The 22525-nt window shown below is 34.6% G+C and overlaps 1 pseudogene; it reads left to right on the forward strand.

Moving 5' to 3' along the window:
* Nucleotides 1-22286, forward strand: part of LOC129894881 (protein HYPER-SENSITIVITY-RELATED 4-like) — a 56000-nt pseudogene extending 33714 nt beyond the window's left edge.
* The last annotated feature ends 239 nt before the right edge of the window (nucleotides 22287-22525 follow it).

Genomic DNA, 22525 nt, shown 5'->3' on the forward strand with positions numbered 1-22525 from the left:
TACTTTAAATAAAGTTATTACCCCACTACTTTATATAAAGTTATTACCCCACTACTTTAAATAAATTTATTACCCCACTACATTAAAGTAAAGCATCTTTTGAGTATTTTTAGGACCAAATCTTGAAAAGTTTTATTTTTTACTTTTTTTAAAAAAATTTGAATTAAAGAGACTTGACAAGTTGTCTTTGTTGATTGAGATTATCTTTTACCTATCTATATAAAGACATAGATACACACACAAGGAGGAAGGACAGAGAGAGTTAAGAAAGAAAAAGGAAAATAATAATAATATTTTTACTTTATAGTTTAAAATCTCAAACAAAAACGAAAATAAAAGAGAGTTGCTTGCACACTTTAATATTCTAGTTCTAGTGTTTAGCATTGAGTTTCAGATTTCTATTTGCTTATTCTTCTAACTAAAGTATCCAGGTTAGTTTCAACTTTTCTTATATGTTGGTTTATTATTTTATTTTGTTGGTTTGTTCAGTTGAAATATATTTATAATCGTGATGTATCCCTATATTATTCGTATACTTCTTTGTATTTTCCTCATAGTTTAGCAGGATTTGAACTTCAAAGTTTGAGATGTGAAGAGTTCGTTTGGGTCGAAGAAGCTACTACTTTTATGTCTCTGTTTATTTTTTATTTACCTTTTTTTTAGTTGTAATAAGTTTGTAAACGTTATATAATAAAATTATTTGGGGATTGCTTAAGGGGGGAAGGGAATTACGTGCTACCCGTATTTTTATTTTTCATCTTAATTTGTGTGTATGCGCTATAAGAGTTTTAGATTCATTTTAAAAATATGATTTTAAGTTTATTCCTATGGATACATATTTACTTAATTAAAATCGGCTTGAAACTAGTAAAATTAATCCAAATAGCCCATTATCATGTGTAGCCTAACTTTATGTGTTTATCCTTGTCTAGTTTGAATTAAAGTCATGTTCTCATCTTTATAAAAATAAAATTTTAATGATTAATTTATATTAGAACATATCTTTGATTAGAAATCATACAAATATAATTTAATTAAAATTATATAGAAATCATGCCTATCTAACTCAATTATGTTATGAGCATATTATGATTATAGAAATAATGCCAACATGTTTTCACATATTGTTAAATATCAGTTCGTATATAAATGCTCATAAGATAATAAATATTTTTATGTCACATTATCAAGAAATCATGTTGCATAAGATTTATTCAATATATTTTTAGCATGCTAAAATTATTTAGAAATTGTGTCTATAAGACTTAATCAATATCTTTATATTTCGTAAAACTATGTTTATAGGTTTAATAACAATTTTATCATATCATTTAGATGCAAAAATAAATAAATAAATAAAAAATATATTATTTCGTGTAGACATAATGCTTATGGGTTAATTAATTTTTGCATATTATGTTATATAGAAATCATGTATATAGTATTTATTTAATAATTTTCAGCATGTTAAACTTATCTTGCCTACAGGATTTTAATAATTATTTATCATATTATTTAAATTAAATCATGCTTATAATATTTAATAAATTTTCAGCATATCATTTCATTTATGAACCATGCCTACAATATCTTTTTTTTATATAAATTTTCAATATGTCATAAAATATAAATCTTGTTCACTAAGGTCTTTAGTTAATAATTAAAGTTATCAATAATTTTATTACAAGTAGTCTAACAATTAAGATTACTCTTATATAATTAATTATTTAAACTATGTCTCTACATTGTATTAGCTTTGTATTTGCACACACATACAATCATTAGGACCCTCACAATTTATCTGTGTTTTCAAGCATGTTAATTAATTAAATCAGAGGCTTACTTGAGATTTTATGTGCTAACTGTCTGTCCTATTTGTTTTGTTTAACGATGTGTCTAATTAAAAAACTTATATTTTCTTTTAGTCTAGAACCTATCCAGTTAGTAAATTCAATGCCTCTTGAATATTAAGTTGGGTCGATAGACACACTTTAGGATATTAGTTCTTACTTCCTTCAGATCACTCTAGGATTATAATAACAAATGAATATAGGAGGGGTAGGGGTAGATAGACCATTCGGAAATGATGGAAATCGACCCGAGCAGAAAATGACAAAATACTATATTTTGTCTTCCGATTAATAAGCCGGCGCTGATCTGAAGAGTATGAGTACAAAAAATATCTCTACCCTATTTTTTAAATACTTTCGTTTGTATATATTTGGGGTAGTTTATTTATTATTTCGTTTGCCGTTTACTATTATTTAATTAATTGATGATATTTATTTATCCTGTGTTAATTCTAATATTAATTGTTTAATTTAACTTAATTAAATCCCCTAAAGAGAGACCATTTTTGTTTCATTATTTCTTCTTTATTTAATCATCTTACTAAGTCAATCATTCTTATAAATTATCTTAAATATTTTAAAATTTATATTTTTCTCCAAATGATTTAATACTTTAATTATTGTTAAAATATATTTTTCCAAAGTTAGTCAAATAATTTTCAAATCATTGGATAACCGCATGTTGGCGGCTATTTTAAGTGTTAAAACCTTCTTAAAATAGTAATATGAACCTCGTACCTTTTTCTCTAAACTTTTAAGACTTAAATCTGTTAGGGTCTTTTAAATTAAGTTTTCTTAATTTCTTTAAAAAATTAAGTGGCGACTCCTCTTTTATTAAAATTGATTTTTTCTAAAAGTTGAAATTAATTTTAACTCCCGTCCATTTTTCGACATAACACTTACTATTATTCTTACTATTATTATTTATTATTAGTATTATTATTATTATTATTAGTATTATTATTATTACTACTATTATTATTATTATTACTACTATTATTCTTAGTATTATTACTATTATTATTACTATTATTGTTATTACTATGATTATTATTGTTATTGTTATTATTATTATTATTGTTGTTGTTGTTGTTATTATTGTTATTATTATTATTATTATTATTATTATTGTTATTGTTGTTGTTGTTGTTATTATTATTATTATTATTATTGTTATTATTATTATTAATGTCTGTACTTTGATTGCTCTATTTTATCTGTGTTGCTTTCGTTATTTGTTTTCCCATATCGCTTTGAACTTCTTATCCTTATCTTCCCTCTTTTTATGCTTTTACTGAGCCGAGGGTCTTTCGGAAACAGCCGTCCTACATTGGTAGGAGTAAGGTCTGCGTACACTTTACCCTCCCCAAACCCCACGTTATGGATTTCACTGGGTTGTTGTTGTTGTTGTTGTTATTATTATTATTATGGAAGAAGAAGAAAGAAAGAGCATGAAATTTGAGTTTCTCTATTATTCATTTTGAGTAAATAATATATCAAAAGACTCGAAACATCGAGAGGAGTTTAAGTGTTTAAATAAGAAAACACTTCTACTAGTTGTTAAATGGATTGGAAAGAGGGCCCCCCTCGCGTCGTCGTCACTCGCTCGATTTCGGTTTCGATTTAGGCTTTGGCTTTGACTTTGGAAAATGATCGATCGAGAGATTAATTTCTTCGACAAAGTTTTCTTTAATTAGTTAATGAATTATTTATTTATTTAATTATTAATTAATCATTAAATGGCCATCCCAAAAACCGAAAATGTCTTTTCCGTTTTATTTAAATTTCCCACCATTTTAATGACTGTTCTGAAAGGTTGCAAACTTTTAGGAATAATCATGTGTCAGTGACTGTTCTGAAAGGTTGCAAACTTTTAGAAACTGTACTTCTTGGCTATAAATACCTATGATTCCTCATATTTTTCACTACGAAAAAATTCTGAACTTCTTCTTCTTCTTTTTCTGCACAACTAAATCTAGTATTCTAGTGTACTTTGCTCCTGTTGAGTGGCTCGCTGACACCATTATTTTTGGTACCGATACACTGATAAGTAAAATCGTTCTATCCTAGGAGGATATATTTCGTTAACCTCGGGTACTTGAGGGGAATAATTTCCTTAAGAACATACTGTAGGGCTCGATTTTCTTCTTGTTAATATTTTTCTGTTTTTCTTACAAATTTTGTTTTTAGATTCTAGTTTTGAAAAAATTGCTAGAAACTTTGTTGTCTATTATTTCTACAAAAGTGTTTTTTTATTCAACAAAAGTTTTTGTTACACAACAGCTTGTGTTCTACAAAGGTTTTTGTTGCACAAAGAAAAAAAATTGTTCTAAATTGTTTTCTAATACAGATTGGTCAACAATTTGAGTTGGTAGGAATTGAAAAAAAATCAACTAGTTGAGGAAGATAAACATTTGCAATGTATAAATATTGTATAGACAGTGTATATTAATGTATATATATGTCCGATAATAGTTATACATCATGAGCCCGTTTGGATTGACTTTAAGTTGGTCAAAACCAACTTAAAGCCTCTTTTTAGCTTTTGAACGTGTTTGCCTAATGCTAACTTTAAACCATAAAGTTCTTAAAGTCAGTCAAAAATGAAAAGCTAGGATTTCTAAAAAAATTTTCCCTAGTGCTTAAAGCCATTTTGTTTGACCATGGAAATTAATTTTATATCCTTTATATTTTAACTAAATTCTCAAACTACCCTTTTTATTCTTTTAATCCTAAAATTCAAACACTTATTTTCAACATAAACACTTTTATCCAAACACTCAACTGTTTATTTATAAAAATAACTTTCAGCACTTCAAAGTTCTAAAAGTACTTCAAAGTTCTAAAAGTTATTTTTTTTAAACTCATCCAAACGGGCTCCATATATACACCGTTACATACTATTTATACAATATCGATACATTACGTAACTATCTATACAATATTGATACATTACATATACATGCAACCATTTAATTGAAGTTTTTTTTGTCACTTATATAATTGCGTAAAAAGTTCTTATAAATTGATGGACTGTTATTTGGACCGAAATGAATAGAGCTAAAATTCTAGTCAATAGCAAGTTCCACCGCAACAGGAAGGAACAACACTGTCCCAAAAGATGGGACTTTACACGTTAAAGGTGCTAAGATAAACTTATGCATGTTCATAGAAATTAAATTTTAAAAAGGTAAATCCTTAAAGAGTTAAGAGTAATTAGGGACAAAATTGTTTATAGACAAGAGGTGTATATATATATATTTGAAAATTTCAACAGTAGTTCACCAAAATACGATTTGTGATTTACTATAATAAAATCCAAAATCACTCCAATGTTTCAACTCACAATTTATATAGCACTGTCCCTGCCACTATTACAAAAATGAAACATTACAAAAGGAGAAGTATTATACCAAATATTCCAAACCATAATAAGTATAGCTCAATCTCGAACAAACTAAACGTTATAATAGTAATTCTAAATAATTTTCAACGAACATATTATGTGGCTTCGGTAGGTCATGTGAATTGCATATAACACATTTGAAGTATCTTTTTTTTTTCCATGAGTTTTACATTTTAACTATTAGTTATTCTCTCTTTCTACACAAACTATCATCATCGTTCAGATAGGAAAAGAAAATAAGAGATAGTTAAAGTGTATTTTAATACATAAATAATGACAATTCAAGTAAAAAGAAAAATACAAATTAGCAATAAAACAATAATTCAGATGTGTTTTTGTTTTTTTTCTTCTTTCAGAATGTGAGGCAAGTAAGTGTCACGGACAAATTCTAAGTCTTCCTTTCGACAAGTGAGGTTAAAGGACTTCACCTCAGATTTACGAACAGCGTTGAGGTCTTCAGGATGATCAGAGCATTTAAATTCTAGCCAAATCCACTTGAATTTATGGCCATCATAAAAATCTCTTACCTTCTGATTATGCATCAATGTGAGTTTGATCGAATTCTTCTCTTCCTCCGTTTTACATGCTTTGATTTTGCATTTTTGTGGAGCTAGATTGTTGCCCAAATAGATCTCAACAGCTTCATAAAGTTCATTTTTGACATGTCCTTCGAATTCATCAATCCCTATTGTGGCCTTATTTGAGAATATTTCCTTGAGTTCATAGAAAAGAGCTCGGTTGTCATTGATTGTTTTAACGAGCGCCCCGATCCCCGTGACTATACCAGTAACAATGGCGATTGACTGTAAAATCTCCATGGATTTTATGCTTAAGCTATAGAGTTCTTCTTCCTTTGCAAAGGTTCGAATTTTGTTTTCTTATTTATAAGAAAGAAAAACAGAGTATGATGGACTTTGTCATGGGAAGAAAAAATCAAATAGTGTTGAGGGAGAAATTGGAACAATCAAGGAAATTGTTTATTTTAACAAAAAAGTCGCTTAACTATTGAAATTATTTATCAAAAGCCATGTTTCGTTTTGTTTATTTTAACAAAAAAGGCACTTAACTTTATTTATATCATTTCAAGTTAATATATTAATTTTTTTTATCGACAAATATGACCTGACATTTTTATTTGTATAATTTACATAAATCTCATAATGTTGTGAGCTAATTACATTATTTACGTAAAGAAATATTTTTTATTCTTTGATTAAAAGAAATTACTCACCCCTTTTTCAATTTACTTGGCTTGATTTAAAGTATGACAATCAAACTAATTAATGTTTTGTGGAATTCGTACATAAAATTTTTAATTCTAATATTTTTATTTGGCTTTTAATGATATTCAATTGGGAGAATAAGTTGACAATCCTTTAAAGCAAGTTAATAAATTTCATTTGAGACACTTAAAATATAATATGTTCTAATTGAATATGTAAACACATGATTAATATCGTATTAGACATTTTTGCCTTAGATTTTGAAAAAGCTTTTGCGCGTGTTCTTAAGCTCCTATTATGTACGTAGATAAGTTAACCGCATAAAATATAATAAATAGTCATTTCCACTTATTTCTTATCCCCAATAAATGCAGAAGTGACCGCGTTGATACATCATACAAGTCAGTCAACTTCTATTCAATTAGTCATTCTAGTTAAATGTAATCGTCCCAATTTTTCTTTTGAAAAGTTCACAAATTGGATCTATTAAGTAAATTATTTATTTAAATTGAACTCAATTCAAATTATTTATCCGAGTTAAAATTATGATTCAAACTATTTATCTGTCTGCCCCTTGTTCTATTCACTGAACCATTGCTTCTTCATATTTGATATCATCGAAATATATATATACTCTGATGGTATCTATATATTTTGATGCTATCAAGCAATAATTAAGTTGTCTTTTCATTAAAACGCCGCCTGTTATATACTCTAATGGTATAGATGAGTAACTGAGTAGTGTTGTTTTTGATATCATCGGAGTATATATATACTGTGATGATATCAAGCAGTAAACGAGAATTATCGGTTAAAAACAGAGAGTATGAAAGTAAAAAAGTATCTGCTTATAAATAATCTCCCTCTTTGGGATACAAGTATTCCCCCCCCCCTTTTAAATTTATAATCTGTTTGATTAACAGTATAAATTTATTATTTTGAAATATTTTATCTTATTCTGCGTCTCAGACAATCTCTCATAAGAAATTATATAAATTGAACTATCATACCATTATAATTTATTATAGACGTAATAGTAATGGATATGAGTTAAATCAAAACAAATATTGAAGTATGTGTATGTGTATGTGCTTTGCACTTTTAAAGTTGTTTTATGTTAATTAGTCAATCTTTATTACTTTAAAAATAGTTATTAATTAGAACAAAATAAAAAGAATATACACAATTATATCTAGATTGAACAAACGACCTCCTGAAGTCGATTTTTTCCGACCTTTTTTTGAAGTCGATTTTTACATTTTTTTTGCAGTGATTTAGGAATTGAACGACATTGCCAATGTGATACCAGAACAAGTGGCAGAGCATCTATTGAAAGAAGATGAAGTAAAGGATTCCCTTAAAGGGTTGATAAATTTTCTTCACAAAAAGGAAAAAGAAAAGGAAAAAGCATAGGTTAAGGAAAAAGAAAAGGAACAAGTCGTATGTTTCAATTGTGAAAAATAGAGAATAGAAGTTTTTTTGTTTTTAAAGGGAAAAAATGATTTTTGTAAATTGGAATTGTGTTTGACCATGAAATAAATTAGAGTTGTTTTTGAATTTTTGTGAATAATTTGAAGTGAAAAATTAAAAATAGTTTTTGTTGTTTTTGAAATTTCTAAAAAAAAAATGAAAAAGTAAAAATGAATTTTTCAGAATTTATAACTAAACATATATTTTTGAAGTTGAACTCCATAAAAAATAAAATTAAATTATTGGCGTAATAACTCAAGTGTAATTTGTTGATGAGAAGTGTCACGCCTCGAAAGCCATTTCTGGCCTCCAAGCGAACCACCTGATCCAGTCACACATTCATTCAATCACATTCTCTCAGTGGAAGACTCAATCAATGAAATACTATTCATAATTTAGGGCCAAAGGCCAAATAACCATCAACTCAACAAACAGTTATAGAAAAACTACTCAAAGAACCATCCAACATTTCTACGCTCCGGTCTATGAAGCCTCTATCAACAATCTAGGAGGTGCCAATGACAAGACCATGGCTACCAACAAGCAAAAAATAAAGGAAACAAAACAACACTATAAAGAAACGATGCAGGCCAAATGGCGTGTCCTCCGGAAGCTAGGAGGGCTCACCAAGTAGCTGGGAGTGTGTAGATCTTCAACGGTGCGTCTGTTGATGATCTCTGGTACCTGTATCTGCATCATGAAACGATGCAGGCCAAATGGCGTCAGTACATGGAATGTACGAGTATGTAAAATGGCCGAATAATACAACATCAGAAAAGGGGTAAACCATCTCGGAAATCTCAACTCAGAAGGAAGGAAACAACTCAATCAAGTGTCCTAAGTCTAACAAGAAATGGGTTAGACGGAACCAAATCATATTCTCTCAACTCAAACCGACTCAGAGTACTATCAACACCTAAATGGGAGTTTCTCTAATCCGACAACCATCACTTATGAGCCAGTGATAGTACAACAAGCCGACGTTGTTGCCACGTCCGTCCATACCTTGCCAGGGTATGAATGCTTCACCAATCATGGATTCCATCAATCAGTCAAGTCCTATCATTTTAGGATAATAAGATGGGAAACATCCGACTTTAATGGTTCCATCCCTACCTACGTTGGCGACATAGTTTATGGGGTTCGAGTATGAACTATACTCTTATCCGCTTCGGTGATCGATACTCCTCCCATGACTCCATTCTCATAAGACTCCATTCAATCATCTCAAACAAGTCATCACGGCTAGTCTCATTTAGAACTTTGCCCACCCATCGACTCTATCCTCAATTCAACTCAATCAAGTCATAGCTTAGATGCGCATTTATAGAAACCTACAAACATAACCAACCATTTCTCTTCTCATTTATCACATCCTTAGGACTCATCACAACTCAAAGGTTTTAAATCAACACTTCAAGAGGAATAACACATTTAAGGAAATTGACATATTTAACATAATCACATGGTTAAGGAAATCAACAAAGTATGTTAGCAACTCATCTCCATCGACTCATGCTAACATGAAGATTTTAGAAATTTCTTAGTTCAATAACATCAACATAATAAGAATTAAATTAATAGATAACAAGACTCATTTGGACATAAGCCTATCAAGAAACTCCATTCTTATGAACATTTAGCCTCAAGGAAAGTATAGGGCACATGAGTGAACTCAACCCATGCTTTGAGTAGCCTTACATACCTTAGTGAAGACTTGAAGAAAACCTTGATTACAACCCAAGCCCAGATTTCCAGCAGTTGCAACCCAGGCCTGAAATTCCCGTCGTGCTAGTTCGTCTTAGGATCGTCATATCTTTTGACTACAAACTCCAAACTCCAAAAATTACATTCTTGGTGGCGTTGGAAAGAAGACTCGATGACCTTTAATTTAATAGGTCGTGGACCACCCAGATTATCGTCTTTCAAAAGATAGGGTCGTTAGAAGTCGACCCCTTATACGAACTCATCCTAAAACTTAGCCACGGTGAATCTTTTGGACTTAGCTTGGTCCTAGGGGTCCTTTGTGACCCCACATCACCTCTAACACTTTTCAATTTCTCGGGGGCTCATCTTAACTCGTGCATATACTTCACAATAATTGAGTCCGACCCTACACGAATACAAGAAGGTTCTGAATCTTAGGGAAAAAATTTGGGGGGTGTTACATTATCTCCCCCTTGGGATTATTCGTCCTCCAATGACGAGAAATCACGGATGGACTTGAGGCACTAATCACAATCAGAATTCAGTCATCAACCAATCAATTTCTCAAATAAAAATTACTATCCAAACTCAAAATGCACAAACGAATTCAAGTCAAGGGAATGAGCATTACCTTCAACATTCTCATTAGTAGGCACGAATAAATGGGGATATTTAGATTTCATATCTTCCTCCGCTTCCCACGTGGCTTCCTCAACAAACTGATTTCTCCACAGGACTTTGACTGAGGCGATTTCTTTTTTCCTCAATTTGCGAATTTGGCGATCGAAGATTTGGACTGGAACCTCTTCATAGGATAAGCTATCCTTAACTCCAATACTATCAATGGGGACTACCAATGAGGAATCGCCTAAACACTTCTTCAACATCGAAACGTGAAATACTGGATGAATAGAGGTGAGCTCCGGGGGTAACTCCAACTCATAGGCGACACTCCCAATCCGCCTCGCAATCTGGTAAGGACCAATGTATCGAGGACTAAGCTTCCCCTTCCTTCCAAACCTCATGACACCCTTCATGGGTGACACTTTCAAATACACCCAATCATCCACCTCAAACTCTAAGTCTCTCCTCCTCACATCGGTGTAAGATTTTTGGCAGCTTTGGGCTGTCTTTAGCCTATCTTGAATAACTCTCACCTTCTCTATGGATTGGTGAACAAAATCGGATCCAATCAACTCAACTTCACCAACTTCAAACCATCCAATTGGCGATCTACACCTCCTCCCATACAAAGCTTCATAAGGATCCATTTGAATGCTTGCATGATAGCTATTATTATATGCAAACTCTATGAGAGGTAAGTGATCATCCTAATTTCCTTTGAAGTTAAGCACACAAGCTCTCAGCATATCCTCCAATATCTGGATGGTGCGCTCCGCTTGGCCATCCGTCTGGGGATGAAAGGCCGTACTCAAGTTCACCTTCAAACCCAGTCCTTTCTGAAAGGATTTCCAAAATTGAGAAGTGAATTGAGCTCCTCTGTCTGAGATAATAGACAAGGGAACTCCATGCAACTTGACTATCTCCTGAATGTATAATTTTGCATAATTTTCTGCGATGTCAGTAGTCTTAACTGCCAAGAAGTGAGTTGATTTCTTCATTCTATCCACAATCACCCAAATAGAATCATGTTGCTTTCGGTAACTTGGTAAACCTGTAATAAAGTCCATGTTGATCATCTCCTACTTCCACTCTGGAATTTCTATATTTTGAGCTAAACCACATGGCCTTTGATGCTCAACCTTCACCTGTTGGCAATTCAGGCACTTGGAAATAAATTCCGCAATGTCTCTCTTCATCCCACTCCACCAACAGATTTCCCTCAAGTCATGATACATTTTTGTAGATCCAGGATGAATAGAGTATCTTGAACTATGCACTTCGGCCATAATCCTCTATCGAACATCATCGACATATGGTATACATAATCTATTTTGGTACCTCAACACACCATCTCCCCCTTTGGTAAAAACCATCACCTCTTGCTTGTGAACAACTTCCTTCAATTGGAGAAGGATGGGATCCTGATCTTGTTTCTCCTTTACCTCTGCCACAAGTGAGGATGCACACCCCTCCTGAACATTAACTCCACCTTCATTTTTCTCTTCAAGACGAACTCCCAATCAGGCTAACATATGTACCTCCTTCGCTAATTCTTTCCTTCCCTCCTCTATATGGGAAGTGCTACCCATAGAAAACCTGCTAAGAGGATCAAAAACAACGTTAGCTTTACCTGGATGGTAGAGGATGCTCATATCATAGTCTTTGAGTAGCTCGAGCCATCTCTTTTGCCTCAGGTTGAGTGCCTTCTAGCTGAAGACGTATTGTAAACTCTTATGATCGGTGAACACATCAACGTGCACTCCATACAAGTAGTGGCGCCAAAGTTTAAGGGCAAATACCACAGCTGCCAGCTCAAGGTCATGAGTTGGGTAATTTCTCTCATGAACCTTAAGCCGTCTTGAAACATATGCTATCACCTTTCCCCTATGCATCAGCACACAACCCAAACCAACTCTAGATGCATCACAATAGATCACAAAATCCTCTGTTCCATCGAGCAAATTTAGAATAGAAGCAGTGGTTAGCTTGGTCTTCAATTTCTGGAAACTCTCCTCACAAACATCGGACTATTGGAACTTAGCCTTCTTTTGGGTCAGCTTGGTCAATGGCGATGATATGGATGAGAATCCCTCTACAAACCTTCGATAATAGCCAGCCAAATCCAAGAAGCTTCTTATCTATGTCGGGGATGTGGGTCTGGGCTAGTTTTTCACTACCTCAATCTTCTGAGCATCAACCTAAATACCATCTACAAATACAATGTGGCCTAGAAAGGCCACTGATGCAAGCCAAAATTCACATTTTGAGAACTTTGCATACAATACCTGGTCTTTCAAAGTTTGCAAGACGACTCTAAGATGATGGGCATGCTCCTCTTCATTCTTGGAGTAAATCAAAATATCATCTATGAATACAATCACAAACATATCAAGATATGGTTTAAATACTCAGTTCATGAGATCCATAAAAGCTGCGGGGGCATTAGTCAATCCAAAGGACATGACTAAAAATTCAAAGTGGCCATAACGGGTCTGAAAAGCTGTCTTTGGGATGTCACACTCCCTCACCTTCAATTGATGGTAGCCCGATCTTAGGTCTATCTTTGAGAAACAGGTGGCACCCTGAAGTTGGTCAAATAAATCATCTATCCTGGGGAGAGGGTATTTGTTCTTTATGGTGACCTTGTTCAGCTGCCTGTAATTAATACACATTCTAAGGGACCCATCTTTATTTCGCATGAATAGGACAGGAGCACCCAATGGTGAGACACTCGGCCTAATGAATCCCTTATCTAACAAGTCTTTCAATTGTTCTTTCAACTCTTTCAACTCAGCCAGAGTCATTCTATATGGAGGGATAGAGATAGGCTGGGTATCAGAAAGAACATCAATCCCAAAGTCGATCTCCCTATCAGGAGGGACTCCAGGCAGATCTTCAGGAAAGACGTCAGGAAACTCGTTGTCAACCAGAACCGATTCGAGGGATGGAGACTCAACATTGTCATTTTTCACTCGGACAATATGATAAATACACCCTTTTGAGATTAGCTTCCTGGCCCTAAGGTATGAAATAAACTTACCCTTAGGCACGACAGGACTATCCTTCCACTCTATGACAGCCTCATTCGAGAATCTGAACTTGACAATCTGAGTCCTACAATCAATAGAGGTATAACAGACATAAAGCCAGTCCATGCCAAGGATCACATCAAAATCGACCATGTATAACTCAACTAAGTCAGCCAAGGTATACCTGTGATGAATTGACACAGTGCAACCTCTATAGACTTTTCAGCTAAGACAGAATCACCGACAGGAGTAGCTACACAGAAAGGCTCACGAAGATATTCAAGAATTTTATTGAATTTACTTGTCACGTAAGGAGTCACAAAAGATAGTGTGGCACTCGGATCCATCAAAACATAACATTCAAGAGAAGAGACTCGTATCATACCCGTCATGACATTTGGAGAGTTCTCCTGATCTTGGCGACTATCCATGGCATATAGGCGGTTTGTACCTCCGCCCGTACCTGAAGCACTGCCCCTCTGATTATTTCTAACCTATGGTGCGGTGGTAGAATACTGGGCTATGTTTCTCCCTATTAGATACTCCCTCTGGAAATGGTCCATTTGGCCGCATTTATAACAACTACCCCTTTCCGCTCTGCACTCTCCCAAGTGGAGCTTACCACACTTGCCGCACGGTGGATTCCCTCTCAAACCTTGACCCACGCTAGCTTGTGATTGAGAACCCTGGGGTCTGACGTTCTGATGACTCTATCCCTACCGATCATACCTGTTCTGTGGCATAGGTGCACTTGCAGTCGATGAGGCATAACTGGAAGGCCTTTTCTGGAAGAAGGACCTGTTGTTCTTGTCCTACCTCTGTTCATTCTCATGCCCCACTGATTTTGTCCTCTTGCTAAGATGTTCCTCCCTGTCTTTCCTCTTCTCATCCTCCACCTGTTGAGCATACACCATTAATCTTGAAATATCCATGTCAGAGATCAATAATGCCGCTTTGCACTCCTTCTTCACATGTCTTCCCAATCCGGAGACAAACTTTCTCATCTTCGACCTTATATCTGGGATCATTTCTAGAGCATATCTGGATAGTTGGATGAACTTCAGACCATACTCCTTAACTGTCATACCTTCTTGTTTCATATTCATAAACTCCTCCACTTTTTCTTCCCTCAATTCTCTGGGAAAGAAGTGGTCGAGAAAGGCTCCCTCAAATTCATCCCACATAGCAGATTCAGCATCCTCACCTCTACCTTATTTCCATTGGTTATAACAGATGTTTGCCACATCCTTGAGCTGATAAGACACCATATCTACCCACTCGATCTCTGTAACATGCATGACTTTCAAAATCTTTCACATCTCATCAATAAATATTTGGGGATCTTCATCGACCTTAGACCCCGTGAATGCCGGCGGATTCATTCTCAAAAAGTCTCTAATCCTGGTGGCAGCAGACGGCTCTTGGGAATTGGAGCTAAGAGTTGGCGAACTCTGGTTACCATTTCAGACAGCCATTAATTGAGTGAGCATAGCAATCGCCCCTCGAAATTCTGCCTTTGAAGTGGGTGTAGGCGGAGTAACAGGCACTAGAGGTGCCTCCGCATATCTCGCAGGTCGGCCTCTAGCCCTCGATGGCCGTACCTCTGACTGGGGCATCTCTGCGTTGTCAGTGTTCCTTTGGCTGGCAGTACGTTTGGGAGGCATTGTCTGCAACATATAAACGCACGAATTAGAAAAGGGAGTTTCATAGAGTTTAACTCTATCGCACGAATTTAGAGTATGAAAGAAGTGAAACAATTCTTAATGTCTTATAGCCTCCTGATTATAAGTGTGGTGCAAAAGACACCCATAAGCAATACTCTACTAGACACGACTTCATAGACTCCCTAGGACTCTTGAACTATGTGCTTTGATACCATGTTTGTCACGCCCCGGGAGGGTACCCTAGGCGTGACCGGCACTCGAAAGCCATTTATGGCCTCCAAGCGAACCACCTGGTCCAGTCACACATTCATTCAATCACATTCTCTCAGCAGAAGACTCAATCAATGAAATTCTATTCATAATTTAAGGCCAAAGGCCAAATAACCATCAACTCAACAAACAGTTATAGAAGAACTACTCAAAGAACCATCCAACATTTCTACGCTTCGGTCTATGAAGCCTCTATCAACAATCTAGGAGGTGCCAATGACAAGACCATGGCTACCAACAAGCAAAAAATAAAGGAAACAAAACAACACTATAAAGAAAGTCTTGGCATCCTCCGGAAGTTAGGAGGGCTCACCAAGTAGCTGGGAGTGTGTAGATCTTCAACGGTGCGCCGGTTGATGATCTCTGGTACCTGTCTCTGCATCATTAAATGATGCAAGACAAATGGCGTCAGTACATGGAATGTACGAGTATGTAAAATGGCCGAATAATACAACATCAGAAAAGGGGCAAACCATCTCGGAAATCTCAACTCAGAAGGAAGGAAACAACTCAATCAAGTGTCCTAAGTCTAACAAGAAATGGGTTAGACGGAACCAAATCACATTCTCTCAACTCAAACCGACTCAGAGTACTATCAACACCTAAATAGGAGTTTCTCTAATCCGATAACCATCACTTATGAGCCAGTGATAGTACAACAAGCTGACGTTGTTGCCACGTCCGTCCATACCTTGCCAGGGTATGAATGCTTCACCAATCATGGATTCCATCGATCAGTCAAGTCCTATCATTTTAGGACAATAAGATGGGAAACATCCGACTTTAACGGTTCGATCCCAATGGAAAGCATCCGACTTTAACGGTTCCATCCCTACCTACGTTGGCGACATAGTTTATGGGGTTCGAGTATGAACTATACTCTTACCCGCTTCGGTGCTCGATACTCCTCCCATGACTCCATGCTCATAAGACTCCATTCAATCATCTCAAACAAGTCATCACGGCTAGTCTCATTTAGAACTTTGCCCACCCATCGACTCTATCCTCAATTCAACTCAATCAAGTCATAACTTAGATGCGCATTTATAGAAACCTACAAACATAACCAACCATTTCTCTTCTCATTTATCACATCCTTAGGACTAATCACAACTCAAAGGTTTTAAATCAACACTTCAAGAGGAATAACACATTTAAGGAAATTGACATATTTAACATAATCACATGGTTAAGGAAATCAACAAAGTATGTTAACAACTCACCTCCATCGACTCATGCTAACATGAAGATTTTAGAAATTTCTTAGCTCAACAACATCAACATAATAAGAATTAAATTAATAGATAACAAGACTCATTTAGACATAAGCCTATCAAGAAACTCCATTCTTATGAACATTTAGCCTCAAGGAAAGTATAGGGCACATGAGTGAACTCAACCCATGCTTTGAGTAGCCTTACATACCTTAGTGAAGACTTGAAGAAAACCTTGATGCTGGGTCTTCAATGGAAAGCTTGAATCTTGAAGCTCTTGGAGGCACTTCTTGTTGGAGAAGGATTTGGAGAAGAAGAAGAGAAAAGAGAAATTTTCTAGGGCTTTTAGAGAGAGAGAGGGACTGAAAATATGGTCCAAAAAATGTTTAAGGCTTGTGTATATATAATTTGGAAAAATTCCCAAACTGCCCTTTCTCCAAAATTTCTGGAAAATAGGCTAAAATGCTACTGGCGCGATAGTGGCGCATCGCGCCACTGCGGCGCCAAGTCGAATAGGCTTAAAACCTGCACATCTGCTAGTGGCGCGTCGCGCCAAGGACCAAACTAATGAGGCTGTTTTATGGCGCGATAGTGGCGCATCGCTCCCTTACAGCGCCAAGCCCAAGTTTTCTGGGTTTTAATAGTCTTGAAAACCCTACACATCTCATAGTGGCGCACCGCGCCAGGGGCCAAACTACTGATGCTTGTTCCTAGCGCGATAGTGGTGCGTCACGCCACTGCGGCGCCAAGTCGAATAGGCTTAAAACCTGCACATCTGCTAGTGGCGCGTCGCGCCAAGGACCAAACTAATGAGGCTGTTTTATGGCGCGATAGTGGCGCATCGCGCCCTTACAGCGCCAAGCCCAAGTTTTCTGGGTTCTGGAAAATAGTCTTGAAAACCCTGCACATCTCATAGTGGCGCACCGCGCCAGGGGCCAAACTACTGATGCTTGTTCCTAGCGCGATAGTGGCGCGTCACGCCACTGCGGCGCCAAGCCCAGATTTCCAGCAGTTGCAACTCAGGCCTGAAATTCCTGCCGTGCTAGTTCGTCTTAGGATCGTCATATCGTTTGACTCCAAACTCCAAAAATTACATTCTTGGTGACGTTGGAAAGAAGACTCGACGACCTTTAATTTAATAGGGCGTGGACCACCCAGATTGTCGTCTTTCAAAAGATAGGGTCATTAGAAGTCGACCCCTTATACAAACTCATCCTAAAACTTAGCCACGACGAATCTTTTGGACTTAGCTTGGTCCTAGGGGTCCTTTGTGACCCCACATCACCTCTAACACTTTTCAATTTCTCGGGGGCTCATCTTAACTCGTGTATATACTTCAAAATTATAGAGTCCAACCCTACACGAATACAAGAAGGGTCCGAATATTAGGGGAAAATTTTGGGGGGTGTTACAAGAAGAAGGAAAGTGATGACAATAGTATAGAGAATAACAGAAGAAAGTATATTTGGGGATACCTTCTACTAAGCCATGATCGTTAACTAAGATAGGAAGATTCAACTAAATAATTGGAAGCTAGAAAGAAGGAAGTTTTGGAAGGAGAAGTTGGTTAGGAAAAAAGACTCGAGCCGAAATTCTTGGGCTTCTCTCGAGAAGATAAAAAAGATCAGATGTTAATGATATGTTGATAGAAATTAAATTTGAAAAAGATAAATCCTTAAAGAGTTGGGAATAATAAAGGTCAAAATTATTTATAGACAAGAGGTATATATATATATATATATATTCGAAATGGTATTTCAAAATACCATTTGTGATTTACTACAATGAATCCAAATCACTCCAATTTTTCAACTCACAATTTATATAGCATTGTCCCTGCCACAATCACAAAAAGGAAACATTACAAAAGGAGAGAAGTATTATACCAAATATTCCAAACCATAATAACTATAGCTCAATCTTCAATAAACTAAAGGTTATAATAGTAATTGTGAATAATTTTCGACGAACATATTATGTGGCTTCTATAGGCAAGTAAGTAAGTGTCACAGACAAATTCTAAGTCTTCCTTTGCAAGTAGGGGTGTGCATGAACCGGGTTGGTTTGGATTTTTTACCAATCAAATCAAAATATTTGTGTCGGGTTATTAAATCTATAAACCAAACCAAATTAATAAAATTCGGGTTTTTCGATATCAATTTTTCTCGGGTTTTTTGGATTTTTTGGGTTTTTCGGTTTTTTCAAGTTTTTCATAGTATCTAATAAAAAGCACAGAGCAGATTTCTTAAAAAGAGTTCTAGTACAAAATATCAACATATAAGATGGAGGCAGAACACTGTTTGAAGTTTTAACTTTATAATATAACTTTATAAGATGGACTTTTTTTTGTATATTATTTAGATGGGCTTCTCAAGTCCAAATCTAAATGTAAGAAAGAAAACAAAAATTATGAAAAAAATTTAAAAAATATTTATAAATTATATTTTAATAAATATTTTTATGTATAACATAATTTAAAAGTAGTATATCTATAATCGGGTCGATTTGGGTTCGGTTTGACTTTTTTTAGTTAAAACCAAACCAACCCTATAATGGTCGGGTTTTTTTTTCCAAACACCAAACCAAGTCAAACCAAACCACTAGTCGGATTTTTTTTCCCGATTTGGTTCGATTTATCGGTTTGATGCGGTTTATCGGTTTGCCCTGTACACCCCTATTTGCAAGGGTTGAATTTTGTTTTCTTATTTATAAGAAAGATTGACTTTGTCATGTGAAGAAAAAATCAAATAGTGTTGAGGGAGAAATTGGAACAATAAAGTAAACGGTTTATTTTAACAAGAAAGTCGCTCAGCTATTGAAATTATTTATCAAAAGTCATGTTTCTTTTTGTTTATTTTACTCAACTTTGTATCAATTCAATAGTTGCCATATTAAATTTTTCGCCGACAAATATGAGCTGACATTTTTATTTAGTTCACATGATTTTTTTCTATCAGTATATGATATTAATAATTTTAAACTTAACATTAACTACAATTCCGCCCCATCCTAATCCATAACTCGAATTGACTCTATATTTGAGTTTACTTACTATGTAAAGCTTGTAATACATGGAACATACATACATATATATATAAGCATCTGTTGTGGAACAAGTCGGTAGCTCTATTTACATGGAGAAACATTTTTTATTCTCTAATTAAAAGAAATTACTCCCCCCTTTTCAATTTACTTGGCTTGATTTGAAGTATGACAATCAAACTAATTAATGTTTGGGGTAAATTAGTACATAGAATTTTCAATTTTTTTTGAAATAAAATTTATATATTTAGAAAACTATATAAGTATTATATGTAATCAAACCCAAAAAATAGGATTAATCCGAGTTATGATTAAGGTCGTGTCGAGTTGATGGTTTATGTTAAAATTTGAATTATTAATATCAAATAGATGAGAAAAATAAAAGTCCATGTGAACCAAATAAAATCTCACTACTATTTTATTGGTGAAATTTTAACAGTGTGATGATTGAAGTGATGTAGGAAAAGTTGGTAGAATACACCGACAATCCTTTAAATATGTCAACAAATTTTATTTGAGACACTTGAATTACAATATGTTATAATTGAACATCTAAACAAAAATTAATGTCGTATTAGATATTTCTGTCTTAGAATTTAAAAAAGCTTTTGCGCGTGTTCTTAAGCATCATACATGATGTGTTTTTATGTGTAGATATGCTGATACAACTTCTAGTTTAATGATAAACCAGATAAAGTATATAAAAAAAAACTATGTGTAATTATAAATAGAATTATGGTCTCCAGATCAGACATATAACATTTTTCTGACAGTCCACCATCCAGAAAAGTGAAAATCACTTTCTTTAAAATTCACTTCTTGATTTGAAAGATCGTTACGTATTTTGCTCATGTAAGCTTCCACATTTAATTTACCTTCGTGATAATTTAACATAATAGATAATGTGAAGATAATGTTCTGTTTTAATCTTAAGGTTTTATTCCAACAGATGATAGATGTTTATAATGGACAGACATTCAAGTGGATTTGGCTCTGTAGACAAACAGAGTCTAAACACTTCTACAACCCCAGAGACATAGATTATAATGAGAAATCTGAAATAAGGTCCTTTGAGCTGACACTTCACAAGAAAAACAAGGACCTTGTCCTTAATTCTTACTTTCCATACATCATGGAAGAAGCAATATTTGCAAAAACACAAAAACAAGACGATCAACATTCACACTATGGGTTACGAAAATATATACAGTTTACATGACATGTGGAAGCCGGTGAATTTTGATCATCCCGCCACTTTTGAGACAATTGTTATGGAATCAGACCAGAAAGACATGATCGTGAAGGATTTGGAGAGATTCGTGATGAGTAAAGATGTCACGATCTGAGTCTACACTTCGGCTGAGACACGACAACTAGAACCACAAGTGGTTCCAAGCTAACCCTTGACATAACATATCTAAGCACATCATAAGAAAACTAAAGCGAAAGCTATAACAAATGTCAATATATGTGACTTAAACAAAGAGTTTAAATAATTCATGAGACTGAAAATCTAATGTCTGAAGTAGCCTCTACTCTCTGGAACAAGAAATACATTGGATATATATATGATTTGGAGTTGACTACATTGAGGAGGAATTCAGAATTAAGGAAGTTATTGGTTGCCAAAACCAATAAGTCAATTTTGGTGGTTCAGGACATTGATTGTACTATTAACTTGCAAGCTAATTTCGTTAACCGAACTATTTATGTTAGTTCAAATGATTTTCATCAGTCAGAAAGCACGATAAATTAGTCTTTTATTTTCCATTTCCTATCTTGACTATTCCTACTACGTATGAACTCAGATCAATACCAAATGATTAAAGAGAAAAAGTTTGTGCACACAATAAAAAGTTGGGGCTATGTATTTTAGTTTATGGGGCAGTATGAAATTTGTAGTCAGGGGAGTGGTCAAGTGGAAGAAAATGGGTTCTGATCCTGCCATTACAGTTTCAGGATAACTAATCAATTACCATAAATTGGATAGGATATGTTGGCCTTTTTTTTGTGCAGTATTTCGACATGACAAGAGCGTGAAGGGGTTCAAAACAATTGTTACAATGCGTCCTTGCCTACGGATTAGTCAGACATATTTTTACAAATTTTACTAACATGGCACTACAATAATTTCACCCTCCATTAATTTCTGATTTCTTGGACAAATTAAGAGTCAATTATTGGGAAAATTTTGATTTGGTATTATTGTATTATGCAATACTTTACCTTACTACTATTTTTTTTTATTGCAGGTGATCTTGTCAGGTTTATTGAATTTTATTGATGGGCTATGGTCGAACTTTGGAGAAGAAAGAATCATAATTTTTACAACAAATCACATAGAAAAACTCGATCCTGCACTGTTGCGACCTAGCAGAATGGATGTGCACATTCACATGGCATATTGCACACCTTGTGGCTTCAAACTTATTGCTGCCAATTACTTAGGGATTAAAAATCATAAATTGTTCAAAGAAATTGAGGAATTGATTGACACAGCCAATGCGACACCAGCAAAAGTGGCAGAGCAACTGTTGAAGGAAGATGAAGTTGAAGATTCCCTAAAAGGGTTGACTAATTTTCTTCACAAGAAGATAGAAGACAAGTTGAGGAAAAGGCCAAGGAAGTGGAAATAATGCAAGTAGAGTCTGTTGATGAGAAGAAAGTAAGTGATGAAAATGGGATTAAAGAAAAGGAGGAAGAATCCATATTGATTAATCTGATGTAAACGATCAAGTAGTATTTCCCCTTAAGAGTATTATTATATTGATTAATGAACAAACAGAATTAACTGGAATTTCGTATTGCTATTATTGTATTTGGTTTATGAGTAGTTCAGATGAGAAAAAGATCTCTTATTCCATTTAAAATTTGAATAGGAGAAAATAATTCTACAACCATTTCCTACATTTTATTTACAGATTCTTTAAATTATTTTTAATTGATTTCATGCGGAAAAAGTTACATAATTAAAATAATAGAAGTACAAAACCAAATCTCCTAGTCCCAAGATAGCTTTCTGTAAC

Source organism: Solanum dulcamara, chromosome 7 (assembly GCF_947179165.1).
Source record: "Solanum dulcamara chromosome 7, daSolDulc1.2, whole genome shotgun sequence".
Classification (NCBI taxonomy): Eukaryota; Viridiplantae; Streptophyta; class Magnoliopsida; order Solanales; family Solanaceae; genus Solanum; species Solanum dulcamara.